Here is a 14,477-nt window from a genome sequence, read left to right as displayed (position 1 = left end):
TATTTACGGATAATAGTTTTTTTATATAAAATTGAATATTTAGAGTTCATGTAAAATTTGAATATGTATATTGTTAATAATACGAGTATTATATTATAGAAAGAAAAGAAATTTGGTTCCTAATCTCCCAAACCAAATTCTCCCAACTGTGACAATGGTGCTGGAGAGAGGATTGGTTCCAAAGACAAATGAAATCAGGTTCTCCTATTCAGTCTAGTACAAATCATTGAATAAAATTGAACAAGGAGAAGTGTCAAACTGTATTCTAATACAAAAAAAAATTCCAGAAGAACGTAAGAAAAAAAATTTAAATAAAAGTAGGAAAAATATTTAGAGAAATAAGTATTTTAAAAAGAAGAAAAAATTATCTGTTAAAATAATTTAGATTTATTTTTAATGATGTAAGTTGAAAAAGAAAAATTATTTTACGATAGCTCATTTAAATTTTGAAGTAATTTTTGTAAATATTGATAAGATTATGTTACAAAATTATGTAGGAATATAATATCTAAAATTAAAAACAAGAATTATAGGTAGAATTCATAGTAGATAAGATATAAAGAAGCTTGTGTTTTAGTTATCTAAAGGTGATAAATTATTTAATAGAAGTTACTGGTAAACTTAGAAACCAACGGAATCAAATTTGGACTATAAGATATTTTAGATTTTAGTATTATTATAAGTTATTAGATAATTGATCACTAAACTATGACAAAGAAGAAGAAACATAAATTGTGAATATTAAAATTAAACAAATAGTTTGCTAAGATATGATAATTTAAAAAATTCGGTGAATAAGATTAGAGACTAAGACGAATATGAAAATAGTTGATGTTGTAATTAAATTCTTTTTATTTTTATTTTAAGGACTGTTAGGGATAAAACAGCCTCAAAGATTTGATATGTGAATGTAGTATTATATTAGGTTGTTGATTAACCAAAAATCTTCATAAAGAGAAACGGCTTTCGTCATTAGAAAATTTATGCCGCAATCGAGCTCATTTAGAGATCGGATTTTTTTTTTGAATCATTAATAAGATTTTAAGTCAAAGGCAACGTTATTCTAATAATAGTAAAAAGAAAAACAAGAGGAGAATAGGGAAATACTAAAAAAGAAATGATAAGATTTATTATAAATTATTTTAATCGGGTTTTAGATATAATAAAATATCGTGCAGAATGAAGAAATAATTTTTTTTTAAATAATGATATGAATACGAAATACTTCGGTACAAGAGTGTAAAATGTAAAAAAAAAGTAGGAGAATTTAAGATGTTTTAGAAGAATTTTAGCGTAAAATAATTATATATAATGGTAAAATAAAAAGTACGTTTTTTTTAAACAAGTTGTGCAGAATTAGAGAATCATAATTTATGTTTTAAAATTGATGATAGACATAATTGTGAGAATCATAATTTCTAAAGGAACAAATTGATGATAGACACAATTATGGATGATAGACATAATTATGAGAATCATAATTTCAGATAGAATAAAATTGATGATAGACATAATTGATTTGTTTTTTAACAAGTATGCGAGAGTTATGAGAATCATAATTTTGGTGTGTTGAGAAACAACGAGACTGCGAGAAGATAAGTCAGTTGGTTTTTAACAACGAGAGTGAATGAAAAAGAATAAAAAAGATAATTATTCCAGTTGTTTTTGAACAATGGGCGTGAACTACATAAAGAAGAAAAGAAATAAAGATTTTATTTTCCTTTAAAGAACAGGCGTGTACCACAAGAAGACAAGATTTTTTGAATAAAAATTTAGAACTAAGATTTTATTTAGCAGATATTCAAGAGAATTTTAGATTCAGCTTTATTGGTTGACAAAAGATGTGGATTGTTAGCTAAAAGACAACTACCGGCATAGGACTCAATGAAGATATGGGTCTTGGCTTTATTTAGGGTAAAGGGGTTGTAGAATTTGATATAAATAAATATTTATTTAGCATATTTTAACTATATATTATTATTTTAAGATTTAATTTAGAGAAAAGAGGGAGTAAATATTTCGAAGTTAAGAAATTTAATAGATTATGTAAGGAAGAATTAGAATAGAGGCTATAACCTTATACATTAAGGCTGCTTTCATAGTGGAGACGGATCCGATTTTTACATCCGTTCCGTCAAAAGTCAATCTCATTAAAAATGATATATACGTTCATAGTGCGTCCGTTCCGATACCTTCCGTCTTGAAACGGATCCGGCAAATTTTGAAGTCAAAACATTTTGACTTTTTGATCCGGGAAATTTTATAAAGCGTTATAACGTTACTTATAATTTTTTTATAGTTATAAATTATGGATAAATCTAGGTTTACAATTTGGTGAATCAGGTATTAAAACTTTATAAATATAACATAGAATTTTTTAAATAGTTAGGTGATGAGTTAAATTTTGCTCTTCCATTCGTCTTCTCTATTTGTAACATACCTTGTTAAAAAACTGAGCTTATTTATCATAACTAAATAGAATTTTATTTTAATTCTAATATTCAAACATCATAATACATATATACATTAAACTAATAGAATTTTTTGAATTAATTATAATAGCATTTTATCATAACTATTCCATTTATCTTCTCTTTTACTCTACCTTGTTAAAAATAACTAAATATAATTTTTTATTTCTAATAATTTAGCTTGTTCATGTTAAAAATGAAAATTAATGTGTTAGATTTAATTGAAGCTGTAAGAGGATCTAAATTTATATATGATAAATTTGATGAAAGTTACAAGGATTCACGCAAAAAATCAGAATTTTGGATAAATTTAGACCTACAATTTGGTGAATCAGGTATTAAAACTTTATAAATATAACATAAATTTTTTTGAATATATTTTATTAATTAAATTGAACACTTTCAATAATTATATATATATTTAGAATTGATCAAACAATATGATCATTCATTACCTCTGTTTTATATTTTTTAGGTGATGAGTTAAATTTATTGTATTAATATATCTCATCTAAGTATTAAGATAAAAAGATTAAGCTTACTATTTAATTCTTAAATTTGGTATTACAATGTTAATCAATATCTTTGAAAAATTATTTAGGAGCAAACTTAATTTTTTTAATTAAATTAAATACTATCAATAATTGAGCAAACAATATGATCATTCATTACCTCTGTTTTATATTTTTAGGTGATTTTGCTAAATTTATTGTATTAATATATCTCATCTAAGTATTTAGATAAAAAGATTAAGCTTACTATTTAATTCTTAAATTTGGTATTACAATGTTAATCAATATCTTTGAAAAATTATTTAGGAGCAAACTTAATTTTTTAAATTAAATTAAATACTATCAATAATTGAGCAAACAATATGATCATTCATTACCTCTGTTTTATATTTTATGGTGATTTTGCTAAATTTATAGATGAAGAATTGTCATCTTTACCACAGGATCACAAAGATAAAGTGAAAATGAACATTATTCAAATGATTTTTTTATATAAAAGTCAATTAAAAAAATAAATTATATATTTTTTAATATATATTTTTAAATAAATATATTATAATTGTTAAACATATTATAATTTTTTTATTACAAAATAATAAATATTTGCTTTGTGCTTTTTAAACTTAGCCTGACCTATAATTATATCATTTTAAGTACCATATCAGGAAAGGTCTGATAAAAATAAATTTGATTAGTCAAGGCTTACTAAGTAGGTAAGATATTTACACTCAGGATCCTTTTCTTATATAAGCTTCTTTAAAAAAATGTCACATTCAAAAATCAGTAGTAATACAGACCTCAGTATCAATTTCTAATAAATCTTATTACCCATTCACCAAGTATTTAAATTTAATAAAATAGCTGATAATATTTATTTACATGTATAAAATTTTTTTAAGAATATATTAAACAAAAACATGGGAAATTGGTACAAAATAATTATTTTATGAACAAGTTCTTGTATTTTTATAAAAAGAAAATATATACCAAAAAAATATAAAGAAATTTAATACATATAAAATCAAAATATTGAAAAAATAAATATTAATTTAATATATTAGTTTGCCAGGGCAAATGTCTATTATTAAAATAATTGCTAAATAAGTTTCTTATATTTTTATTTTTATCAGAACTATTTTTAATACTCTGTTGGTTCCATAAAGGATAATTTGAACCAACAAGATCAAAACTTATTATATTTAAATTTTCTTTCATTTTGGCTTCCATAAGTGCCAACATCTATAACCATAAATTTGCCATTATGATCCACCAATGCTTGAAGGATTATTGAAAATCCATGCTTGTAATTATAAAATTGGGTTCAAGAATATGGAGACTTTTTTGTTTTACAATGTTTCCCATCAATGGCACCTTATAAAATATTAACATAATAATATAGTATGAAATAATAAAATAAAAAATATAATTATCTTTTGTTTGATATAAATAAAATTAAACCTATACAGTTTGGGAAGTTCCACCTTTCATCAAAGCCCTTAGCAACTCCTCAAACATCTCCAATGTTGGGACCTTCATATGGATGGGTTGAATAATATCCCATATAGCTTTTGTATTTTCTCCTATTATTAGTTTTATAGTTGATACCCCAAGTTTATGAGAATATGACAAGGTGACATATGAATTACCAGTTGCTAGGTATCTAGATCAAATGAAGTATCAAGAAATTAGCATAAAAATGATTTTTAAATGCCTAATTATTATAATTAACTCATTATTAAATGTTATATTAATTATTGTAAATATTCATTCTTATTATATGTAATATTAGGGTTATATCTCAATATTAATTATAAAATTAATTTAATATATATATATAATAAACTAATTTTAATAAATTTATAGTTTTCTTTTTTGTAATTTTATTTTTAATAAGATCTATTTTTTAAAGTGAAAATACTATATATAAAAATATACTCACTTTTTTCATACGCATGTAATTATAAAACTTGAGGTCATCTATAAGTAATTTTGGCAGCAAAGTAAAATATACTCCCTCCTTCCTCCTTTTCGAATTAACTATATTTTTTTCTTTCTTGAATAAGAGATCATATATCATATATAATTTAAATAAAGAATATTGGTTCATTTTAAAAAATAAAATAATGTCTAATCTGTTTTAAGTTGAAACGTTAAAAAAAAATCATTATGAAAGCCTTGTCGGACGCCGTCAAATCAGATGTTTTGACGTGAAATCGGATCCGTCTCCACTATGAAAGCAGCCTAAGACGAAAATTGGACTATGTATTTAAATTTGAGAATGAATGTAAAGAAAGGGTGATTATGAAGTTATAAAGGGTTTAATAGATTATTTTCGGTAGAAGTAGATGATTGATTACACGATACCTTAAGACAAAGATCAAATAAGAATAAAGAGATCTTAAGACATAGTCGATATCTTGGCAAGCGCAAACTGTCGTTGAAGACACGGAAATCTAAAAGATCGATACGGTTACAAGAATTAAATTAAAGAACAAATCAATTACAAGAGAACGTTGGAAACAAGAAACTAGATAGAACAGATGTTCGAGACGTTCATGCTGCAATCGTTAATCATTTACCAATATCGCCAATTGTTTACAGAAACTTTAGTCTAAGATACGGAAGTTGATCGCAGATCAAGCATCGCCATTCGTTTACCAAATTAAAGCGCTAATCATTTATTACAAGAGAATCGTAGAAACAAATGACTAGCTAGGATAAATTATAAAGAAGTTCAGATGGTTAATAGAAAAAACAAAAGTTGAAAAGAGATAGAATTTATCGATAATCGTTTACAAGCAATCGTAATCAATTACCCGTTATAGTCAATTACCTCGATAAAGAGTTATTAGTATTAAAACGGGCGTTAGAAGAAACAAAGATTGTAAAGAAAGAATAGTATCAATCAATAATTGGTAACTAACTATCGTGAATCGCTGAAAACATATGTTAATGGAGTTCATCATTTGCCTATAGAGATAAAGAGCTAATCGTTTACCAAGAGTTGACAAGCAACAGAAGATAGAAATCAAGAATTTCAAGTTGTAATCGGATACAAACGATCTTAGAATCTAAGAATACTAGATAAGGGATAGCCGTAGTTAGAAATTAGAAGACATTAAAGATTAAGAAGAATCGATTTGGTGAAGATACAAGATCAGTAAAGTCGAAATCGAAAGAAGGTTGGTCATAATGATGGGATCTAACTTAAGTGGAAGGGTGTTGTGATTGCATTATTTTGATTTGCACTTATTTAAAATTTTAAGTATATAAATTTGAATATTTATGGCAAATAGTTTTTTTATATAAAATTGAATATTTAAAGTTCATGTAAAATTTGAATATTTATATTGTTAATAATACGAGTATTATATTATAGAAAGAAAAGATATTTGGTTCCTAATCTCCCAAACCAAATTCTCCCAACTGTGACAATCAGCATGATAAATAATACATGGTACCACTTATTCCTTGGAACATAACAGCCATCTATGCGTATAGAGGTTTGTTTGCATTCTGCCAATTTCCTTTTGGGTTGAAAGTATCGGCTCCAATATTTCAAATAATATCTTACTTGCTTTCTCACTTACCTTAATTTGTGAGTAGGCATTAGAATCTCTTTTCGAAAAAATTGTTGCTCTTTTTAAATTAGCCAATAATTGCCCTATTCTAGGTAACGGATATCTCACATTCGTTATCTAATTATTTACAGATACCCTATAATCTATGCATAGTCTTAAACTGTTATCCTGTTCTTATAGGAACCAATGGTGTCACCCATACACTAGGAACTTTTGGTCTTATTATACCTTCTTTCAGCAATTTGTCTAGTTCTTTATCTATTTTTTCTATCCAAGAAAATAATAATCTTCTTGTGCTACAAAATTTAGGCAGGTAATTTTCCTCTAATCGTATATCTACCTCAAAATCTTATAGAGACCTAATTCTTCTTTAAAAATATTATTTTACCTATTCAATATGTTCTTTATTTCCTTGCTGAAATTATCCTCAACAAAATCAAGTTCTACCTTATTCTTAATTCCTTGTCGTTTGACTTCAACTGAAGTTACCTCTATTGACTTTATATCTTTTGATAAATTATTCTTTCTATGTTATTTTTTATCTAATCAAAAATTCTGGTGTTCGATTCTCAGTTTATCGAAAACGAAATCCTGTTTAACTCCTAAACTAGGTAACACAGTCTTATCCATATGCTCCCTTTGTGTTATTTCTCCAGTTACAATATTGTTCTCACGGACGGTTTCAAACAAAGACCCACCAATTATAATTAGGACCTATATTCTTAATGTTATTCCAACTTATTATCGGCTTTAGTTTTAATGTTGTAATCCATAACATTATCTCATTATTTATATCTAACAACTTTATCACATAAAAACCTAACATCTTAACTATACTACCGTCTAATTGTCTAGCTCTCATTCTTCTTGCTATAAAATTTTCTTATGGAAATCATTAATAAAATCCTTTTCACTCATTAAACTAATCCTGCTCCTCTGCTCCTGTATTTAATAAAAAGAATGTTTCACTTTCTCCCATTCCTATCTTAATCCCCGGGCATTTACTTCTCTCTATTAACTTTTCTAATACAATTCCACACACAATTTCTGTTTCAATTTCTCTTCTAATAATTTATCTTTATTTACATACTTTAATCAATTATAACTGTTTCATTTATACCTAAATTCTTATTATAATTAAGCAAATAATACAAACTATTAATTTTATTATTTATAACATTATTCTTAATCTTATTTAGTCATTTATTACATTTCTCTTATGAATGCCCTCCTTGTCCTCATTTAGAACATCACAAACCAATGTAAAAAAACCTCTACAATTCATATCTATGTGTCCATTACCTCCATATTTCGCGCACTTAAGCAACCTTGTTAGCTCACATTATCGCGACATGTGTCCATGTTGACCACAACTAAAACAAATCATTTGTCTGTAATTATCTATCAGTTTTATCTTACCTTCTCCTCTTATATCACTCTTAATTCTAATTCTCTATTTCAATTCTTATATACGCAGTATTTCTTCCTATTGTTAATCCTATTACAAAACTTACAATAATCAACGAAAGTAAAAATATCCCTATGTTATCAAGTAATAAACTCCACAATTTATCTGCGTGATATACATTATAATGTGTTCAATAAAAATCTAATTACAAATAGTTTAAATACTCTCACAACATTAATTGAATATAAAAAACGAATTAATAAACTTGACACTAATATATAAAATGAATCCTGGAAAAAAAATCCTTGGAAATAAACCCAGGAAACCCCAGGATAAAAACCCTAGAACACCCAGGAAAAAAATCCCCGGATTTTTTTTCATATTTATAGGATTTACTTAAGACCTAATAATATAGGTATGTTTTTATTTGGATTATAATGGATATACTCATATTTATAATGTATAGACAAATTAGTATTTTAAATTTTTTTTTTAAAAATATAATATATTAATAAGCTAAATTTTTTTAGGCCCTAATTCATTATTTAAAGATTACTCATATACACTCCATAAAAAATGCTTAAACAAGATAAAATGCTGACGTTCAAATTGGTACTGGTAAAAAATACCCAAGAAAAATCCCATGTATTTCTTATTTTCGTAAAAATTATTTGCTATAGTAATATATACAATATCCATCCTTAATTACGATATTAAGTAGACTAAATTTGACAAAATTTTGTAAAATATATTTATTTTATTGGTAAATCATGATTATGTATATAAAAATTTAATCATTTAGAAAAAAAATTATTTCATCAAATATCAATTAAAATAATGAATCCAATAAATTTTCTTTCTTTTCACAATAATTAAAATTAATCCCTCAATTTCACAATAATTTTTCCCTAATAGCGAAATCAATTTTTTCTTTCTTTTAAAAATATATTCCGCGATAAAAATAAAATAATATAAAATATATCAATATTTTTAATCAATAATATTATTGATTGACAGTAGGTATAATTTTAAACATGATAACTATATATTGTAATTACTAAATACAACATGTCTGCCCCTAAAAAGGCCAAAGACATGTAATAATACAAAAAAAAAATATATGAATTTATGTAAATTTATCATCATCTTTCAACATAATATTTTCTTCTAACTCCATATCTTTTACTCCTTTGGTAATCTGCATACCATTATTCATTTCTATCTTTTCATTAAATTTCGTAGTCTTGACCACTTGCGATTTCACCCTCATAGCTTTAGAGTTGTAAGCTAATCCTCTAGAATACGAATATTTTACACTATTCAATGCTTTAGGATTTAATTTTGTCAGCGGTTTTAGTTTAGCTTGTACTGCACTTGTATAATGTACGGGCGGCCAAACTCTTTGATTATGGAACTTCTCTCTAGATTCCATTTCATTTATTGTGTTATGTTTCGGTACGTAGCCTCCGACGGTACCTTATTATTTTTTCACAAAAATAGCTTGAGGTTGGAACTTCCTCTGTATCACTTGGATAATCTTTGCATTCTTGATTCATCAACACATGAGTCGGAATTTGACAATCCTTGATCTGTTGTCCAAAACTCTGACATCTGAAACAGCGTTTGAAGATATCGAATTTAGGTCTTTTTATTCCTAATTTTTTTTTATTATTATTTTCACATAAATGATCTGTTCTGGTGTGTCTATTTTATAATTCATCACGATATATATATTTCTATATATTTCTTTTTTTTAAATAAATACTCTAATTTATTTTTTTTTTAAAAAAATTTTAACTTTGAAATTATCAAAAATAATTTATGAAATTTCTCCTTTAGAATAAAATTACTACTTATTAATTATTTTTTTAATAATTTTTCTCTTTTTAAATATATAATAATTTGCAAATTACCCCTATGTAATTCAAATTAAAATAAAAACAATTTTCACTAAAAACAACACTCATGTTATTTTCTTTTACAAAAATATGTTACTTTTCACTAGAAAATCTCTAATTATATTATCATTTTTAATAATCTCTCTCTATATTAACACATAACATTTTCACAAAAACACCATTCGTTTATTTTCTTTTAACAAAAAAAAAATATTTTACTCTTCTGTGGTTCCTATAATTTTTTAGGACATAATTCTTAGGACAGAAATCTTATATGATATTTGTATCAGTTTTTAAATATTAATATAAGGCTATGGGAGCCAAAAGTAAGTTATATAAAATCAATCTGATATCAGTAGTATTTCAAAAGAAATTGTATTTAATATCATGTTATTGTGATATAGAGAAGATTATCACTAATTTGATTTAATTTTATTTTATTTCATGTTATTGTGATATAGAGAAGATTATCACTAATTCGATTTAATTTTATTTAATATCATGTTATTGTGATATAGAGAAGATTATCATTAATTCGATAAAACAGTATTTCAAAATCTTGGAATGTACACTAGTGACACTTGTGGGGACATTATAAATAATTTTTTTTATAAAAAGAAGATAAAATTAAATAACATGTTTTATTAGTTTCTTTTAGGAAAGAAAATTGAAGAGTAAAATATTTTTTTTTGTTAAAAGAAAATAAACGAATGGTGTTTTTGTGAAAATGTTATGTGTTAATATAGAGAGAGATTATTAAAAATGATAATTAATAATTAGAGATTTTCTTCATTTAAGAAAAGTGAAAAGTAACATATTTTTATAAAAGAAAATAACATGAGTGTTGTTTTTAGTGAAAATTGTTTTTATTTTAATTTGAATGAAAATTTTGAAAAAACAATTGTTATTAAAAGAAAATTTTTTTATAAATAAAAATATCTTTTTATTCGCTATATTATATTGTATTTATAATTATATTACCAAAATAAAAGTATATTATTTTTTAACAGCTAATATATTGTGTTAAAAAATATGACATTTATTTATATAAAATTTAAAAAAAAATTTATCATAAAATTTGAACGAACGTGAACGCGTTCCGTGAACGTGTTCGATTTTTGTAAATGAACGTTGAACGCGAAAGCGATCGATTTTTTTAGAAATGTTTACAGCACTATTCATCAATATCACAATGACATTTATAAAATTAAAAGCATCTTTCTTCCTTTTTCATTTAAGTCCATAGCTTACTAGACTAAAAATAATAATAATCTAGGGATGTTATAATTTTGGGTATTAATATTGGCTATCGCTGGGGTTGTTAAAATTCAAAATATTCGCCAATAGTGATAAGAGGGCGAGGCTTCTCTCGGTTTTTACCCGCTATTACGTAACATAAATTTTCATTAGGAGATTTATTAAGCATACAGTGTAAAATTACTAAGTGAGTTTATCGATTTTTATATTTTGGTAATCGTCTGAATTTTTTTTCTAATTGTTTATCTTTAGCAAAAGAATAATTTCGTGAAAAATTTTTTTTATATTAAATTTGGAGTTGTAAAAATATATTCATTCGAGAAAAATGCTAGTGTTTGACTAAAATAATTTTTTTTAAATATATAAATATAAAATAAAGATGCAAGAAGACATATATAATTTTATCCATGGGGATTCGGAACTCTCGATTTTAAATCATTTACAAAAGGCGATTTTAAATATAAAAATCTGATTTGACAGTAATTGTTAGGGCTGTGCCGTTATTAAATATCGGATCGGTACCGATATTTAGCGTTTTCTGAAAATATCGGATCGGGCCGATACCTGCAAAAAAACCGATCCGATCTTTTAACTTTTCTTTTTTTTGTTATTTTATTTTATGTAAAGTTTTTTTTTATAAAAATAGAAAGGAACACCCAAAGTTTTATTTATTTTAAATTTTTTTAAATAAAGCCAATTATTTTATTTATACTTTAAATAAAAGAATTTTTTAAATATGGTATTTGAATTATGGAAATATTTTACAAAAGACAAAGATAATTTAGTAAAATGCGTTATCTGCGGAATCATGAGTCTGCCTTCAGTACGGCAGGAGATATAGATAGTCCATATCGTAGAAGCTTATTCCCAGAAAATCTAGAGGCTCTCATATTTATTAAAAAAATCTAATATATTATAATTTTATATATTAAATATTACAATATTCCAACATAAAATGGATATATTATTAAATATATATTTTTATTATAGTCTTAATTGTAGAAATAAAAAAAGTTAAATTATTCATAATTCGATTTTTTGCATAAAAAATATTGATTTCTTAATTACATTTGATTCAAACGGGGGTGATTAAAAATCTGTAAAAATATCGGATCGGTATTGGATCGGGTTTGAAACAATATCGGATCGGATCGGTGAAAAATATGTGGATCGACACAGCCCTAGTAATTGTATTTCAGCATGTATAGAGTATACTGTAAATTTTAAACAATTTTGCCATGAACTTTAGAACTACTCCTAATTTATATTAATTTTTATATATTTTTCATATAAATGAAAAAATACTAAAATGTCTATGGCATACTCTACACATGTGCTAGATGCCAAAATACATTTCCGGTTAAATCAGGTTTTAAAATTTTTTAAATTGCCCTCAGTAAAGGATTCAAAATCGAAATATTCTGAATCTCCACAGATTCCATATCCCAATACGACATATACATTAAAATTTGTGTCCCAAATACATAATAGTTGTATATAAATAGTAATAAATAATCTGTAAAATATATATTCATTTCTGCTTCTTTGTCCAATAAAAATATTAGTAAAATAGATAATATTGTCAAAAAGATTGCTATTACTAACTCATGGATTTTAAATTGTGATAATATGCATAAAGTTAAACAAAAATGTAGACTTAACACATATTTTTAATGAAAAACGAATAAATCCATGGTTTAGGGCAACTTTGAAGCTCTCTACAAAATTCCATAGATTACTTACATCAGGAAAAAAAATATTATACTTTTATTAGAATTGATTAAAGTTTCCTGAAATAAAAAGAATTCTGGCCAATACATCTAATTTCTTAGATCTAAATTTATTTAGCTAAAATTCCTTTAAGGAAGTTTTAAAATACCATATTAAATTAGTTTACACATATTTAATGAATACAACTATAATTTTTTATTTGACTAGCAACAAAAGGTGAAATTTTTTAAAAAAAATAATGACATAAATTTTATTTAAAAAAATATATTGTTTATGAAAAATAAAGTGTTGTTTGTTTAAATATATATAAGCAATAAAATTATTTATCAATTGAAAATTATCATTGTCCGTTATTTAGAGTCTTATACAACCAATCATTAAAATTTTGATTTGTTTCTTTATAATATGGCAATTTTTTCATTTCTTCAATCCATGCATGAATTTTTGGATATTTTACAAAATCATATTTTAGCATCCATAAAAATGAAACAGTGCAAAACATTGAAATGTCAAATAGTGTCATTTGATCTCCTATAATATATTTTATAATTAAATAATATTCTACTTTCAAAAATTCAGGTGTTTTATGTTCTCCTTTTCATAAATCAATATCAATAATCTCAATAGGTATATTTAAAGCCTTTGCAGTCATCCATATCGCTCTGCATGGTCCGCTTCCTTTCATAACATATAATTTTATAGGATGAGACATTTTAAAATTTAAAAAAAGAGAAGTTTTTCTTGCAAATTTTCAAAAAAGTGTGCTTTATATCTAATAATCCTCAAAAATGTCAATCAAATTTAACCAATAGTATTCTTTTAAAAAATATTTGTCCAATGATAATCATCATAGCACGAATTTCTTCATTCTATTGCTTGGTTTACCAGATAGCAATACAAATTTAAATATATAGATGTGATGATGGCACTTTCAGAAATAGTAGTTTATATCAGAGTAAATTTTTAATATTTATAAATAATTTTTAATTATTTTAGAGTTAGAAAATCAAACATTTAAGATTGCACTGAGAAACATGGATTTCCATTATTTTAGAGTTAGAAAATCAAATATTTTAGATTGCACAAGAATATTTTGATACACATGGATTTCCAAACTGCCTTGGCTCATTAGATGGTAAGCACATAAAAATCAAGTCCTGCAAAATCTGCAATATTTTTCAATAAATTTATATATATAGATGTGATGATGGCAGATGGCACTTTCAGAAATAGTAGTTTATATCAAAGTTAATTTTTAATTTTAATAAATAATTTTTAATTATTTTATTTATTTTATTTTCATATTAATAATAGCAATTTACAAGAATAACTAATATACAAATTAAAAATATTAAAAATGAGTATAAATTTTAAATATATCGATGGCTCTAAAAAGAGCTTATAGTAAAAATGTACCTAAAAAACATGTATAATTATGTTTAAAAATTTCTAATTGTATTTTTTGTTTTAGGAAGATTGACTCGCGTTTTTGAAAATCAAAAATTTTATATTTTGAAAAACTTGGATTTCCAAACTGCCTTGGCTCATTAGATGGTAAGCATATAAAAATAAATAGTCCTGCAAAATTAGATCTTTTAAATCAATTGATATCTTTTAAT

General features: G+C 24.6%; 2 long non-coding RNA genes across 2 annotated transcripts; one reads left to right on the top strand and one right to left on the bottom strand.

Annotated features, from left to right (window-relative positions):
- The first annotated feature begins 2,120 nt into the window (after window positions 1-2,120).
- On the top strand, window positions 2,121-3,500 carry LOC135922495 (uncharacterized). The gene is made up of 3 exons (XR_010570931.1): window positions 2,121-2,343; window positions 2,652-2,806; window positions 3,401-3,500. It is a non-coding gene; the product is annotated as an uncharacterized LOC135922495 (long non-coding RNA).
- A 476-nt stretch (window positions 3,501-3,976) lies between these two features.
- LOC135922338 (uncharacterized) lies at window positions 3,977-4,971 on the bottom strand. The gene is made up of 3 exons (XR_010570858.1): window positions 4,923-4,971; window positions 4,442-4,643; window positions 3,977-4,354 (listed from the first exon to the last, which is right to left on the bottom strand). It is a non-coding gene; the product is annotated as an uncharacterized LOC135922338 (long non-coding RNA).
- Between the last annotated feature and the right edge of the window lie 9,506 nt (window positions 4,972-14,477).

This window comes from Gordionus sp. m RMFG-2023, chromosome 1 (genome assembly GCF_954871325.1).
Source record: "Gordionus sp. m RMFG-2023 chromosome 1, tfGorSpeb1-WG-v2, whole genome shotgun sequence".
NCBI classification, from domain to species: Eukaryota; Metazoa; Nematomorpha; class Gordioida; order Chordodea; family Parachordodidae; genus Gordionus; species Gordionus sp. m RMFG-2023.
Note: the sequence above shows the minus strand (reverse complement) of the source record. Positions and strands in the feature narration are given on the sequence as shown.